Below are 17,571 nucleotides of genomic sequence, written 5' to 3' on the forward strand. Positions count from 1 at the left end.
ATTTTCTTTCTAAGAAGGTTTTCCATCATTTTGATGAGATATTTTTGCAAGTTTGTTGTGCCAATAATGATGAAATTTGATTTTTGGTTGAGGAAAAAAGAGATAAGTTCTACAACAACAGGTGGGAAAGTTTCAAGTGGACACATGGAAGTATCAGATCTGATCTAGGAATTCTTCTTGTCTATTTATTCTCTTCTCTCACTTTCTAGTGTTGGTTTCTAATTTATTGGATATTTTACATATTGTGATACCATAGGGATGGTTCCAATTTGGAAGGTTTTCTATTGCTACAATTCCATCATTCTTTAACATTCTCTCTTGTATGAACGATGGTAATAATGTTAATATAGGCAATTCTAGTCTATTCAATGATTTTATGAGTTATTTACATGCATCTTAAGCATATTGTTTCAAAGAAATGATTACACAGAACAACAACTTCTTAGTTTCATTCTGATTCTCATCTCCTATCTCTATTATTTGCAATGTTTTGTGGTTTAAGAGCAAAGAACTTAAACCCATTTGCAATCCCTTAAAGTTGTATGTCTTATATGTTTTGTTGTTATAACAAAGAGTCAAGTAAATGCTTGATATATTTGATAGGGTTGCTAGTTACATGAGAAGGATATTTCATGAGTATGAGGTCTTTATGAATGTTGATATTTGATTCACAAAGTGATAGGATAGATATGATATCTTGATATATGGAATATGTCACTGGTATCATGGATGTATGTGTGTGATTTATGGAACTGCCCAATAGATAAGGCACTGATTAACTACAGGATCAACATGTTCTTGTTGTTGGATATTTGGGTTTTGTTGATATCAAACATTAATCAATTATCCATTTCCCTTTCCATTTAAGAGTTGAAAGGATTCCCTCACTCAACTTATGGATTTCATAGGATTTGCGATTTTCTACTGCATGCCTTTGTCATTGCATAAGTATAGGAGAAATAAGGGTTTTATTTACTTTGTCTATATTCAGTTGTATGCTTTGAAATTGGTACCACGTAAAAGAATTTGAGGTACACCTGCTTAGGTCTTATAGAGCCTAAAGAAGGAGTATAGCCTTATAGTTGGCTCTGGTATTTGAATAGGTATGTTGCAGATGGGAATTAGTGGCCCCTTGATGTATTTGTTCCTATCACTTGGTTATTAAAAAATTGTTATTTTAGGAGCCAAAAAAAATCACTGATGACATACATATTTACTAGTTTGAGTTTAATTGCTAAGCATGTCGGTCAATTTAGTCAATCATTTAATATTGCAAATCTGACATAATAATTTATAATTATATATATATATATATATATGTATATATGTATATATGTATGTATGTATGTATGTATGTATGTATGTATGTATTATAATCTAATATATACACATCTAAAAAAAAATGATGTTTAAATATATATTTATTTTCAATATAGATTTGATCCTGAATGAACTAAATCATTAACACTCCTTCTTAGTTCAAAAGGACAAAGATACAAAATGAACATTAAAACTCACTCAACAAGAAAAATATTTGATCAGAAGATCTTCTAAATATATAATAACATGAGGGCATTTGACCTATTAGAATATTAGCATGTAATATTCATCAAATACACTTTGATTCTATATGGATCAATTAGAGCATTAGCCTATTAGAATATCAATTTAATGGTATTCACCAAGTACTATGAGTAATGACCTATTAGAACATCAACTGAATGATGTTCACCAAGTACTCAATGTGGTAATGGCTTATCAGAATATCAGTGTAGTATATTCACCAAGTACCAAAACAATATATCTATACATACAACTTGTAGATAGTTAATTTAATGATATCTAACACCTAGTTGTTGATTTATAAGATAAGGCCTTTTCATGATTTATTTCAACATTTACACAAAATGTATACCATGATACAAGTTATTGTTGGGTCATCACCTTTCAATAACTTCTCCAAGTACAAGTGAAAAATCATTTGAAAGTCATCATTTCCTAATGATAGACATAGGTTTCATAAATTCATAACATTTATACTATGTAAAGTACAATAATAAATTATTATGAGATATTTTCTCAAAATTTATAATCATACCAAGTTCCTTATGAAAATGTTCCACCTTTGTCTTAGCAAGTGGTTTGGTAAGAGTGTCAACAATTTGATTCTCTATACTGATATATCTCAACTCAATCACATTCTTCTCAACCATGTCTCAAATATAGTGATACAGTATCTCAATGTGTTTTGATATGTTATGGAACACTGGATTTAGGCAGATTTTGATGCAGTTCTAGTTATCACAATAGATAATAGTAGGTGGTAAAGGCTTCCCAAATAATCCAACTAGGAGCTTCCTTAACCATACGTATTGTTGTGGTCCCATAGATATAGCTATGTATTTGGCTTCTATGGAACTCTGAGCTACTGATGATTTTTTTTCTACTGAACCATGATATCATTGTTGATCCCAAGGTAAAACAACATCCTGATGTACTCTTTCAATCAATAGAATTCCCTGCCCAGTTAGAGTCTATGAATCCACTCAGATTCAATTCAATATTAGTGTATCTTAGATCATATTCAACTGTACCACAAAGATACCTAAGAATGTGTTTTGTTACTACTAAATGAACTTGTTTCGGTTCACACATGAATTGACTACGAGTATTTACTATATAAGAAATGTTGGACCTCGTATTTACCAAATACATTAGAGATCTAATGATTTGTTGATAGAGTGTAGGATCAACATTCTCAGGATATTCAATTGCCTCTTTTAGTTTGAGTATATTTGTTTCCATAGGGGTCTTCATTGGCATGCTATCCATCATGCCAAATCCTTTGAGTATGTCTAGTACATACTTCCCTTGATTTAAGAAGATCTCATTGTCATGTTGCCATACTTCTAGTCCCAAGAAGTAGTGTAGTAGTCCCAAATCCTTCATGTCAAATTTGGATGCAAGATCTTGTTTACATTTGTCAATCAGGTGATATTCTCTTGTAAGCAAAAGGTCATCAACATATAAAACCAATGTTTGATGGTAGAAATACTCTTATCACATGCCTTAAATTGATTTCACATGTCATCCTAGGTATAATACATCCCACTGGAGGATGTTGGAACCAATTAGCTACATTATCAACTAAAGTCTTTACGAACACTCTTACTGCTACATCTTCATGTTGAGGAAAAATAATGCTACATTTTGCAAAGAAAGTAGGGATGCTCTCATTAGTGAAGACTTTCCCACTACCATTAAATTTGGGGAAGTTCTTTTGAGAAGCCCTTGGTAAGTCATTGTTACCAATAAGCCATAGGGGACCGATAGCATTACCCCAAGGCACAACCATTGAAGTGGGAAGAATTACTAGTATTGGCTGGAAGGTGATGACATTTGGGGCTATTACTCCATGTAAGGTGAGAGAGTTACACAATGATGGGATTTGAGTGTGAAATATAGGAGGGGAAGAGGAATGTCTGCATCTCCAAGAAATGGGATGGAGTGGCAAAAAAGGGCTCCATGGATGCCTTGTAACACTAGATCCCATGAGTAGGTTCTCTCTCTTCTCAAAGGATCTTCTAATATTGGAAAATTAGATTTCTTTAGTTCTTCAAAAACTAGGTCAATTTTTCCTTTACCATGAACACTTCTAGTATACTTGGGATCTAAGGTGAACTAATTATATTCACAATGGGTGTGCTTGTCTTAATCTTTTTTGCTGCAACATACCCTCCCAATACTCAACATTGGCTTCTTCTCTTTCTATTGCAAAGTTGACTCTTTGATACGGTTCATCAAGGAGTTTTTGATTTCTCTAGGCAAGCATATTCAGTTGGTTTATTATATCTTCTTGTTCATCTTGTAGGTCAAGGTTGGGCTGAATTATTGGGATTTGACTGTCATGAGGGAATGCCATTTTTCCTCATGGACTAATAGGCATGACTTAATGAATTGAGTGCTAGCAAGGGTGCGATCCTAAATTATTCCAATAAAGCCACAAACACAATTACTGAAGAAACTTAGATAGTAAGGAACATGTACAAGATTTTACCTTTTGATATGGGGAATGATGTGAACCAGAGATTCTAAAAAAGTTCCCCATTAGAGTCACCAAAAACTATTGTTTAACAATTTTTCTTCCTTAGTTTCTTGGTTTGTACCTTGACTCTTAATGTGCCTAATAGTGATGGAGAATATAACATTTAACAAAAGAATGGGTCAATGTGGTAATCTATCAGAAACCCCTGAATTGAAAGGTACATCTCCCTTATGCTGAAAATATTTGCAATGAATTTTCTTTAAGTTTTGGTGTATTCTCTTAACCAAAGAGTAGAAGAGGTAGAACTAGATTGCTTAATACTTTAAACAATCTAGGCAATTTTCAAATCAAACACCTAATATGCAATCTATTCTATCTCGGATGCAAGATTGAAACAATGCAAGACTATTTACCACAAGATGAGGGGAAAAAGAGTGATTAGTTTGGTAATGCTCATATTGCTAAACTGATTGAGATTTGACAATACCCAGATTGTCTCCTTTTCAGCTACTTCATTAATCAAATCTCAAACTTCTCATACAATCAATGAAATGCACATGAACTAATATGCACAACATAGGGGAATAAAGTCATACTTGTAATGAATAAAGTAAAGCTTACAATCCACTTAAATGAAAGAAACAAAACCAAGTTTATTTGCAATCTTTTAGTTTTAATTTACATCACATTCATCCCAAGTACCATATAGAAACTAAATGGACAAAAAAATTAAAATGTAGAGTCAAAGTCACACACAATAGATTCAACAACAAGGGTTTTCACACAAAGTAATTTTTTGATCTTATTAATTTCTCAAAAAGTTACATATATAGGCCTCTTCAAAATGGTCAATTACATTCAATGATTATATTGCAGAGAATATCTAAATAGAGGATGCTAAAAATAGAACTTGACTTGGTCATTTTCTGTTATAGAGTCTAAGCATATGGAGAAAATGCCAAAAATGGCTACAATAGAGAATTTGAGAAAGAAGAGAAGGTGACACTTGTCTTAGAGAATGTCAGAGCATCAAACTTTATTTGGGGTCATAGCCTTAGCTCTATATGCTTTCATTGCATCAATTACATTGTTCAATTATTAACACCTAGAATCATGATGTTATTAGCTCAAATCATCCAGTAATTATGCATCTCTGTCAACTCTTCCCCTCTAGTGATCTTTAACCAAAGCTTCTCCGATGCATGCCTTAAGATGGAATCTTCCATTGAAAGCTCTTGTATCTTTGACACTTGCAAGTTGGCTAGATTAGTAGCTTCATCAACAAATTCTAGGAATTTGGCCTTCATTCACTTGATGTCCACCAATTGGTCATTACTGGTCACATATGATTCCATATGTAGCACCTTTAAATATTCAAAAATCTTTCTCATGACCTTCTACACTAGATTATACACATCCTTAAGCTCATTTTCAGATCTTACAGAGCTTTCCACTGTGAAATCCAATGATTTCTTCCAATGGAGAAATGGCTCTTGACCTATTTAGAGAATTTTGTGGGTCATGGCCATGTTAATCTTCATATCAATTACCTCTTGCAACAAGGCCAATTTTTCTATCAAGTTCTCCAATGCCTTGTGCATATGATGAATAGACACTACTTCCCTCAACTTATTAGTATCTAATAATAAGTTTCCAAGGTTCTCAATGAGAGGGGGACCTTGGGCCTTCATTTGATCAATCCATGAGTGGGCAATTTGATCGAATTGCCTCTCTTGTTGTAGCTTCAAAAGAAAGTTCTTGTTTTCTTTTGCACTTGGGTCAAATGTACTTGTAGAGGTGCTTCCTAGTGTAGCTTTGACATAGTCCATTTGTTCCTTATTTGAGGTCTTGAGTACCTCTCTCTTTGCCCTTAACTCTTCTAGTCTATCCTCTATCTTTTCATCGGTTGATTTCCATTTATTAACCATGGAATCATGCATGATAATACCAATGTTGACCATCCTAATCTTAAAATCATTGGTAGTGAGCTCATGAAACTTGCCTTTTTTATGAGGTTCTACTATCTCCATTAGCATATGACCAGTAGAAGGATCAATAGCCAATGGTACCATAGACTTCTACTTCTTCCTCTTCTTTGATTGTGGCTAAGAAGACATTACATGCGTGATGAGGTCTTTGGATGTGAAGGCTTCCTCATACCTTCACTTTTTTTGTTCAATGGTCTCTTCCAACCATGACTCACTTGAAAGGATATTGATCATTGACTAAATGTCTATGGGATCGAAGAGCTTCCCTACCATTGGGGTGTTTCCTTGCTATGAGTGGTAGTGGAGAAAGCAACCACTTTAGTAACTGAGAGGGCAAAGGTATCACCCTTTTGAGATGTATCTTGTTCTTGACCATCCATGGAATTGTTGTCACCATCAAGGTTGATGACTTGCATAGGGGAGGAAGGCTTGGATACTAACTTCTCCTTCTCCTTTTCTTTGTTCTTTTCCTTATCCCCAACCCTTCTTGTGTTTGGCAAAGATCCTCCTCCATAAGTTGGGGCAATCTAGAAATTCTTCCTTGGTGGTTGATCTCCACCTCCACTAATGGACTGAGGTAGATCCATTGATGTTGAGGTAGTAGTAGTGGTGGAGGTAGTTGTAGTTGACTGAGCAGCTCTGAAAGTTACTCCACTAGTAGAGCATGTACTTCCCATTCTTTTCTTTCTTGCTTTGGTCCATTCTACCCATTTATCTATCTTTTTGATGATCCCATACATTAAGACCTTCATTGTGTTGACAATAGGACCTTCAAGCAGAGTTGACACAATGGTAGTCTTCTTGATTTGCTCATAGGATGAGGGATGCATGTAGGATCCATCATTTTCAAGGTTAGAAACATTTGTTCAGAGTCATTATACATTTTAGTTTCACCAATATCTCTCCTTAGTATGGTATTCATCATGACATCTAGCCTACTAGTGTTCAATGTCTAGAATGTGTTTGTGAGCATATCCCAGTTTCAAATAATCTCCCAAAAAGTTTATTGGGTCATAATAAGACCTAAATACTTCATAATCAACCCATTTAATTTTTCTTTCAAAATTTTTAACTAGATTCTAGGCATTAGATCTAGAAGCATAGGAGTAAGCTCTGACCACTATTGGGAAGGAAATCTTGACTATTTTCTTTACATTGGAACACAATGTGTTCACTTCTAGTATTTTTTGACATAATTCAACAAGAACAACCTTGTCCTTGAGATACTTTGGGAGCCTTTTGGGAAACCCATCAAAAACATCAATCCACATGTAAGAGAAGGTTGGGAATTGGATGAAAGAGAACCCGAACTTGCCAATAGCCAAAATACCTCAGGTGAAATTTTTTTCTTGGGGAAGCCTTGTAATTCTTGACATAATCTCATTATGAAGGGATCATTGGCTTTCACATAATCTTTGAAGCTCTTTTGGAGATGAAGGTGGGGGTAGAACTCATACATCCTTGTATTCTCATCATAGCCTTCGATACTGGGAAGACCCGACTAGAGGTGATTTGTAGCTAGGGCATATATCAAATACAAAGACATATAGAATTGCCTCAATGCCTTAGCTAAATTTAAAAAGAAGGAAATATCATCACATATAATTTTAGCCCAATCGATCTACGGTCCTTCGACACATATTACGTGCACCAAGAAGAAGTGATGCTCAATGAAGTCTAGGATTTCTTCCTTTTCTTTCAATCTTAGCAATAGTGCCAAGATGTCAATGATTTCTCTTTTTAAATTGAATCCAAAAAGAGTCTTTGACATTTTACTCTTTTTGGAGTAAGGTGTTTTGAACCAGGTTCTCTACATATCCTCTCTTCTCAAAGTCTTCTTTTCATTGAACATAGATATAGAGGATGAGAAGTTAATGTAATAGTATTCTTCCTTCACTGGCATACCAAATGCATATTACATCAAGGCCTTAGTTATCAAGAGAAGAATAGACTAATAAGGCAACAAGATTTTCTTTATTTTTGGATTATATCTCTCGATACATTCTCTCACTTGTTTTGGTGCTTGCACAACCATGGGGAATTCAATGGTTTCTACCAATCCACTTTTCTTCAGCTTCTAGGTTGTTGGGTGAATGGGCTAAGAATTAAGCCTTCTATGATGATTGCCTAAGTCATAAAATTTGAATGAAGTATCCATGAGATCTTTCAATTCACTTTCCAAGCCAATTAGTTGATCATATCTTGCTTGTCTAATTGCCATTTACTTATAATCTCATTGAGGGGACAACTACTCGATAAATAACTGTTAAAACAATAAGGAAGGAAGTTTGAGATAAATTCGATCAAATAGATGCAAAAATCCAAATGTTGGCACCACATGAATGAAATTAAATGCAATCAATGGTTGTAATGGTAGGATTTGTAATAAATTTGATAGTTAATAGCTATTTAAAACATTCCACTTCTACCCATATAAGGATTCACAATTTTGAGAACTGTATTACTCATTTAAATTCATATAGTGGCAAGAATAGCCACTTACCAAACCAAGGGATTTTGATTTAGTGGGAAGTTCCTTATTTACTTTAGAATCTAGAGCAAGGATTTACACAATAATTCTTTATATGCAGAGGAGAAAGCATAGACCTATCTTTCTGTAAGCTTGCCTTCCCTTTGATTTAGAATTGTAATGTGGGCAATAATCCTTTGATACATTGGGAACTTCATTTAATTATTCTCTACATAGAGCACTTGAAAACTTGGTTTCCTTTATGTCAGTTGCACACCTTTATGACTGATTTCACCAGAATCATCTTTCTGGCATCTTTTTAGAATATTCTCATATTATACTTGCATAAATCTTTATTTTTCTAGTCTTCTAGAGAGGTAGCCTTTTACATTTTTGAAGGATGGAAAAACACTTTTGAGACCATCTCTTTCTAGAGGAAGAACCACTTTGAAACATTTTTCTTTGTTTTGGCTAGTTACCTTATGTATCCTCAAGATAAAATCTCGACCGTGGATTCACCATCTTAGTGATGCATATCAAAGGCTAGGATTTATTTCCTTTCAAAATTTTGCCTAGGTCCCACTTAATACATAAAATCTTTGAATGGAGCATGGGCCTTCTTAGCTTTAGAAACAAAATAGGAAGTGTTCATTTCCAGCGGATGAGAACTGAAAATATGTGACCCTATTTCTTTGTATAGAAATGGATTATGACCTCAAAACTTTGATTTGAGATTTTCTTAGCTCTGGCTTTCACTTTCCTTGATCTTTTCATAATAATTTGAGTGGGTGTACATCTACAAATGCTATCATAACTCTATTCTTCAAATTCTTGCTCGATGAAGTTTGTCAAAGGTGAATAACTAGTAGAATGATTTAGAATCTAAAGGAAACAAGTATTCTAGAGTAAGATAAGAATCACAAAAACAAGTAATACTCTCTTCTCATCAGGCAGATTCTCAAACAACATCCCAACAATACTTAGATCACCTAAGACCTTAATGCATTGGAATGAAAAGAATTCTGTATGGAGGTATAAGGGGAAGTCGAGCAAGGGAAACCTAGAAAAGACACAAAGTGATAGTCATGGAAGCTTGATGAGAAGAGAGCCACCTATGGGCTATCTAGACAAGCAACTAGACAAAATTGTAATGAATGCCATCAAACTAGAAACTCAAAAGGGATAAATTGAAAGTCTAGCAACACCATGTTAAATCCTAGTGTCAAATATGTGTGGATGTTATAGGTGGTGATTTACTATTAAAGTTTACATTCTACAAGTGTGTTATATTTAAGACAAGTGTACTACTAGTTGATGTTACTGAAAATATACTATAGAGACTAAGCTAATGAATGATGAGATTTGAATTTGTTTAAGTGTTTTTTTGTTCAATTAGTGCATCTGGACCTTGGATAATTGATTCACCCCCCTCTTAGTTATTCTAAATATTCTAACAATAAATGTACCATCTTAAAAAGGACACACTTTCCTTTTAAGACATTTTAGCACCCTTTCCATAATGCATTTTTCAGACCATGGATGAACCTGTGCTTGATGTCTTCTTTTCCCATCTTCTTCCATTTTCTCTCTTATTTTTTCTAGTAACTACATGCTCTTTCTATGGCTCTCTTAACCTAATCTTTGGGACTAGGTCAACTTAGGTTGACCAATTTTGGATAAGCTCAACCTAGTCTAGGACTAGGTTGACCAGGTTGACGTAGTCCCCAATAATTTTGAGTTTGGGGCTTGAATGACCTCGAGGGTTTAATTAGTTTAACTACACTCTCTAGCAATCTTGTATTATTTCTTAATCTCATATTGATTTTGACAATTGAGTGTCTATACACTTTAGTCATCTATAAGTTATTTACCTAGTTCATGCTGAACAAGTAATACTTGTCGAGCATAACATGTCAGACAATGTATGCTGAGTCACTCAAGTGCCAAGCAATAGTATGTGTTGAGTGAATCAAGTGCCAAGTAACTAGTAAGTGCCAAGTAACTCAAGTGTTGAGTAGATAGTATGTGTTGAGTTATATAGATGTCGAGTGATCAATGGATCCTGAATCGTTTAGAGGTTGAGTTACAACATTGAAGTGTTGACAATTACCTAATGAAGATATGAAATTGTTGTTATTTATGGAAACACATGATGTACAAGGTTGTAGAAAACCTCATAAATAAAGATACTTAGCTTTTGGTACCCAAAAAATTCTCTAAGTATGAAATTGGTTTACAACAGTGTATTGTTTTGTATGTAAAATGTTACTGACGTCATATTATGACTAGCAAAGTTAGATAGAGATAGTATACATGTTGATGATGATGTATACAACCTTAGACATCAATACAGATTGTACAAAAAATACATATTCACATTTTACCAATGAAACAAAACAACAAAATTAAAGGTAAAGGAATTATTTTGTTTACAAAATAATTACTTGACCAATTAGGGCTGACATCTTAGATGTTTACTCTAAGTTGGAAATGTATATTATGGTCTTAACTGACCTAGTAGCAATATGTGAAAAGGCATGACATTTATGCAAAGGAAATCTTGTGAATTCATGTGTGTATTTAGTGTGCAATTCTATTGTGATAAGCGAAATGCGAACTTCTTGTGAAGTAATATATGTGATGTTTTTGAGAACCTGATCTTTTGATTTGAGATTGAGCTGAGGTTAGAGATTAGTCAAGAAGTTACAACACCTATATACTTGAGGACTAATTACTTGTTTGGACAGTGAGCTTTTCTTGTAATTGGAAGTGCATGTTTGGGTAGTGGGTTCATCTTGCATCTATTGTACTACAACTCCTAATAGGGTTCGAATCTCCTAATAGGGATTCAAAGTCTTTTAACAGGGACTCTCTATATTGAATTTTCTCATTGACTCCTAACACGGTCCATCCTCTAACAAGGAACATATATATTAGTATATTATCTAATGGGTATCATCCCCACTGGCCAGGGTTTCCCTAGTTAACAAAATATGGTGTTATGAGTTCTCTTTATGCATGGTTATTATTTCTATTCAACATTACTTTTTTACTTTCTTATGCATGGTACAAAGTAATTAATAATATCTAGTTGGTGAAAAAAGTTTTTAGAATATTGATTCACCCCCCCTTCCCCCCAATATTCCCTATTTCTAACAATCAGTATTAGAGCATAGTTACTTAGAAGAGGCTTAACAACTTGAGTAAGATCCCTATGGATATGGAACAGTTGATGAAGAACCTTGAAGAGGCACTTGATCAAATTGATCTCCTTACTGAAGAAAGAGATAAGTTGAAGTATAGATAAGAAGAATCCAAAGTATATATTGGACAATTGAAGGACAAGATTGAACATCTCAAATCCAAGCCTAAATCTACTGAATCTAAAAACAATGATGATGATTATTCAAAACTAGAGATAGAGTACAAGATATTGAAGCATGAATTGAAGATTACCAATCTAAAGTTAACCTTGAAGAGTGATCCTAGAAAAAATTAATATGATTTGAAGACTGAAAATACAGATCTTAGAGTGAGTCTGGTGAAAAATACATATGAATTTGCAACATTGAAAGATCACAAAGAACTTCATAAGTACAACACTATTGTGAAAGGTGAATTAACTCAATGCAAGCGACAACTTGAAAATATTTATTCTAGCAGAGAAAATCTTGATGATTCTATGTCAATACAAAGACCTACCTATGATAAGATTGGTCTTGGTTATCTATTTAACATGATTGCAAAGAAACCTGAAAATAGATCAGATTTGAAAAGAAAAGAAAATCTAATGATAAGATCGAATCTAGTCAATCTTCTGATAAACCTAAAGAAGTTGTACAAGAAAAGGAAGCTAAGAAATTAGATGAACCAAAGCAAGTGGAATCTCCTAAAGAAACTAGGTATGAATTTAGAGGTAAGTGTTTTTCATGTAATGTAATAGGTCATATGAAAAGAGATTTTACAAATAAGTCATTTAATCATGTTACAAATTTTTATCGTCATAATTGTCATGGTATGGGTCATAAAGAAATTGATTGTAGGAAACCTAAATATGATAATGATAGAAGGAATAATAAAATGTCTGGAAATACTAATCCTATAGATAGAAGAAGATCTAATGAGAGAACATCGAGATAGGGAAGACCTTATGAAGAAAGAAGGCAGATCGTGTGTTATAAGTGTAATAACTTTGGACACATAGCCTAGAATTGTCATGCACTTGTTGATCAATAGAATCCTAGAAGAACCCTAGTACGTCAGTTATGCAACAACTTTAAACATACAACAAAGTATTGTAGAATGGACAAAAACTTCAGAGATAGAAGGAACAATGGAAGAAACTTTGGAAATAGAAGGAATGATGGAAGAAATATTGGAAATGATAGAAGGAATCATGAGAATAACTTTGGAACTAAGAAAGATAATGAGGACCAAAGAAATGTAGTCAGTGAACTTTGAGAAGAACTCAATGAGGCATTCATAAAAGGATTAGACACTTTAGAAGAGAAGTTAGAAGATGGTGAGATAGGAAGATCGAAGTCAGTGATCAAGCTTGATTCAACTAAGTTGAATTAAGCTTGTTCTTAGCACCAAAATTTGAAACTTCATTTAGAGATCGAACCATGGGTAGTGAAGTTGGGAAAAGGTGTATTGAGATAATTTTAGATTGTAGTTAAGCTCACTTGCAATTTGGATCTTATCAAAACTTGTTATGAAAGAATTAAGAATTATTGTTATAACAAATAAAGTTAATTATATAGTAGAAGATGGAAATTATGTTTTTATAGAGAATTTTGTGGAGTGAAGATTCTTGGAGCATTGCCATGATGGAAGGAAGCTATGATAAACCTTGGATAGAATTTGAAGATCGAACAAAGATTTCAAGCATGTATTTGATTTTAGAATGTGATAGATAACTTTTTCATGTTTGTAAAGTACACAATTAATGAAAGTTTGAATTGAATGAATAAAATGGATTATAGACTTGATTACAACTTCATTGCGATTACATCAAAAGCATAGAGCACTCAAAAGCGACTTGACAAGGCAAGTTTGAACTAAACCCTATTTTTAGAAAGAGGTATTTTGTCATTTCTCCATAGAATTTCTTTGATAAAGTTTATATTTGATAAAATCATGGATATGTCAGTAGTTCATAATGTTGAGAATGAGGAGAGACCAAAATTAAAGGTTATTTCCATGAAACTTGTAGAGTGGAACCCTAATTCAGCATTATCTATTACTCTAAAATACGTAGTGTATTTGGAAGACGTAGGAAGTTATCTTAATAACAAGTTTGAAACTATTAGCAGTGAGTATATGAACAAAGATATGGAAATTGTCTTTAACCATGATATGAAAATAAATTCCAAATTTTAACATTTGAAAGAACTAGACCTATTCAAATATCACTTCTACCGAGAATTGGATAGTTAAGAATGGACTTAGATCATACTAAGTAAAATTCATGATGGAAAATTGTGGATGGAAGACAATTTATTTGACATTTCAGTCGACCTTATTCATGAGGTAACTAGTCTTAGCAAACAAGGCGATGTACGTATAGGTGAGAAACTTGTTAAGAAGAAGGTTGAAAGCTACACTAAGATAATTTATAATGGGAAAGCCATGGTGATCAACACCATTAAACAAGATGATGTAAGATTCTTGAGCAAAATTATTACCTATTCTATTTTTGCAAGTTCTAAGATTGATGAATTATCAGTAGGATTCATCTATGTAGCTTATACGATTTGTTTTGAGAAAGAACAAGTTAACCTAAGTGAAATTTTGAGAATGCAACTTCTTGAAAACTTAGAGAAAATCAAGAGGACCAAGAATGGTGTGTTTAGATTTCAATCATTGATCAATCATATATTCTTTCATGTACTTAAGAGATTTCCATACTTATCAGTCATTGAGATTATGAGTAGTGAGAGATGTACCATGGAGAGGATTACAGATGCATGCAAAAGACATCTAGAAGACAAAATCTTGGATAATGGAAATTTGATCATGAAAACATTTCAGAATGGGATGAAACAAAGATTCATAATGTATTGTCCCCTTCCCTTCTAGAACATTTATTTGTTTAACTTTTTGTTCCTTAGTTTTATAATATTTCTCTTATATCCCTTTCATTATTTGGTATTCGATACATACATACATACATACGTACATATATATACATACATACATACACACACACACACACACACACACACACACACACACACACACACACACACACACATGTACATATATATATATATGTACATACATATATATACATACATACATACATACGTACGTACATACATACGTACGTATGTATGTATGTATGTATGTATGTAGATATATATGTATGTATGTATGTATGTATGTATTTTAAGGAGTCACGTCCTTTCATAGTAATAATTATATTATTTTAATAAAAATATAATTATATTAATAATAATATAAGATTACTTATAAAATATTATTATTTTAATATTATAATAAATATGTTTATAATATAATATAATATATAATTATATGATTATAATATAATATAATAGTACTTATAAATATAATATAAATATATTATATGATAATATAATATAGTATTACTTATAAATATTATTTTAATATAATATTACTTATAAATATTATTATTTTAATTATTAGTATTACTTTATATATAATACGTATTTAAATTATATGTCAAAATGGGGACATCACACATAATTATACGTATAATTGTAGAAAGATTCAAAAATGATATATGTGTTATGGTTGATACAAATTTAACTCATATTCAAGCGATAGAACCTTAGGAAACATTCCTTGATCCTTTAGGTTATGAATTAAGTGATGATGTGGCAATTGGATATATTGATCTATTGTTGGACTCCAAGAAGGACCAAGCTGAGTATAAATTTGGGACATATGAAGAGATTACGCAATCAACTCATCAAGCATCCTTAGAGAAATTATCTCACAAGAAGATTGAGACAATAATGAAGAAATCTCTAACTGAGGCCGGTATGACAAAAAGTAAGTCATAGGTAGTTAGATAGACAATGAAAAAAGGAATAATGTATGTGCAACCATTATCAATTGGGAAACCATCTAGTGTGTTTATTACAAAAACTTCTTTAGAACAAAGCATTCAATATGCTGCAGCATTAGCTGAACAACCATGTGAGTCAAAGAGAAAATCTAAAAGATTAGTAGAAGTTGTGCCTACCAACACTAAAAGAGTCAAGCAACAGGCTACTAGACCACAAAAAAGATAGAAGTCATTGTTGACAATTGTAGAATCCAACAAAGAAGAAGAACGAGAAGTAAAACAAGCAGAAAAAGTTATTGTTTCTAAATAGACAATAGGAAAAGCGAGGCAACCTTGGAAGTTGAAGATTGAGAAGATAAACTCAGCCATTGCAAATGAAAGGAACTTTGTTTAGATGAATTTTTTTAATGATTTATATAATGATATTGAGAAAGATCAGATTGATATCTCTACTGTGAGATATATGATTGCTAGCAATCTAAAACTTAAGGATATTGAAGGTACATTAAATCAAAAAGTCTATGAGAGAGGATATGGAACTTTAGAAGTCTATGTTAAGGACTATATGCAAAATAGATGATGTGGAAGAAGTTAAGAAATGTTGAATAGGATGGCACCCTACTTGAGGAATAAGGTGAGACCATTTCTATTTATGGTGGGTGAGAAAGATACAATAAGGAATGGAACAACTGCAACTATTAGTCAAATGATGACAGAGTCAAAGGTAATGCCTACACCAACACCTAAAACTTTGATAGTGTTTGAAAGTAGTGACACTATGTAGATTGACCATACCAATGTTACTATCAACATTGATGACACAAACCCTTTTGAAAGTTTTAATTAGCTTGAATCTCAAGCCGAAGACATTCAAGATCAATTGGAACAAATTGAAGAAGAAAAGAGGCTATTAGAGGTAAAAAAGAAAAAAATTGAATAAGCCAAGCATGGTATTTATGCAAAGGACATCTTGCGAATTCATGTGTGTATTTAGTGTGCAATTGTATTGTGATAAGTGATATGTGAACTTCTTGTGAAGCGATATATGCAAAGTTTTTGAGAGCTTGATCTTGTGATTTGAGATTGAGCTGAGGTCAAAGATCAGTCAAGAAAGAAGTTACAACACCTATATACCTGAGGACTAATTACTTTTTTGGCAGTGAACTCTTCTTGTAATTGGAAGTGCATGTTTGGGTAGTGGACTCATCTTGCATCTACTATACTACAACTAGGGTTGGAATATCCTAATAGGAATTCAAAGTCTCCTAATAGGGACTCTCTATACTAAATTCACTCATTGAATCCTAATAGGGTCCATCCTCTAACAAGGAACATATATATCAATATATTATCTAGCAGGTATCATCCCCACTAAGGTTTTCCCTTGTCTAGGGTTTTCCTTGTTAACAAAATATGGTGTTATGTGTTCTCTTTATGCATGATTATTATTTCTATTCAACATTACTTGTTTACTTTCATATGCATGGTACACAGTAATTAATAATATCTAGTTGGTGACAAAAGTTTGTAGAATACTAATTCACCTCCCTCTCAATATTCCCTATTTCTAACATGAAGTTATAGTTGATGTTGAGCATTAGGAACTTCAGATGCCGAGTTATACAATTTTGACATAGTTGTTTATAGTGACACAAACTTCTATGAAAACTATTTTGGAGCTAACTCAAAGATTGTTTTACAATCTTAGATGATAAGAATAAATCTTTATTGTGAATCCTTATGTAATAAATGCATCCAATCAAAAAAAGGAAAGGTTTAAGTGGCTAGATGGGTGAATTATAATTATTGAATCATACCTAACCCTAAGTCACCTAGGTCTTCTTAAGGAGGCTAAACCCTAAACATTTTATGTGTGTGGAAGGAGAAAATAGAGAATGTTTGAATGCACAAAAAAAGCTTTCATGGTGACTAAGGAGTTGTGAATTGAGATACATAGCATAATTAGTTAGGGGAGAATAAAGGAAAGGAATTAGAAGACAACAGAGATACATCT

This window comes from Cupressus sempervirens, chromosome 1, assembly GCF_028749045.1.
Source record: "Cupressus sempervirens isolate cs-2001-9-10 chromosome 1, ASM2874904v1, whole genome shotgun sequence".
NCBI lineage: Eukaryota > Viridiplantae > Streptophyta > Pinopsida > Cupressales > Cupressaceae > Cupressus > Cupressus sempervirens.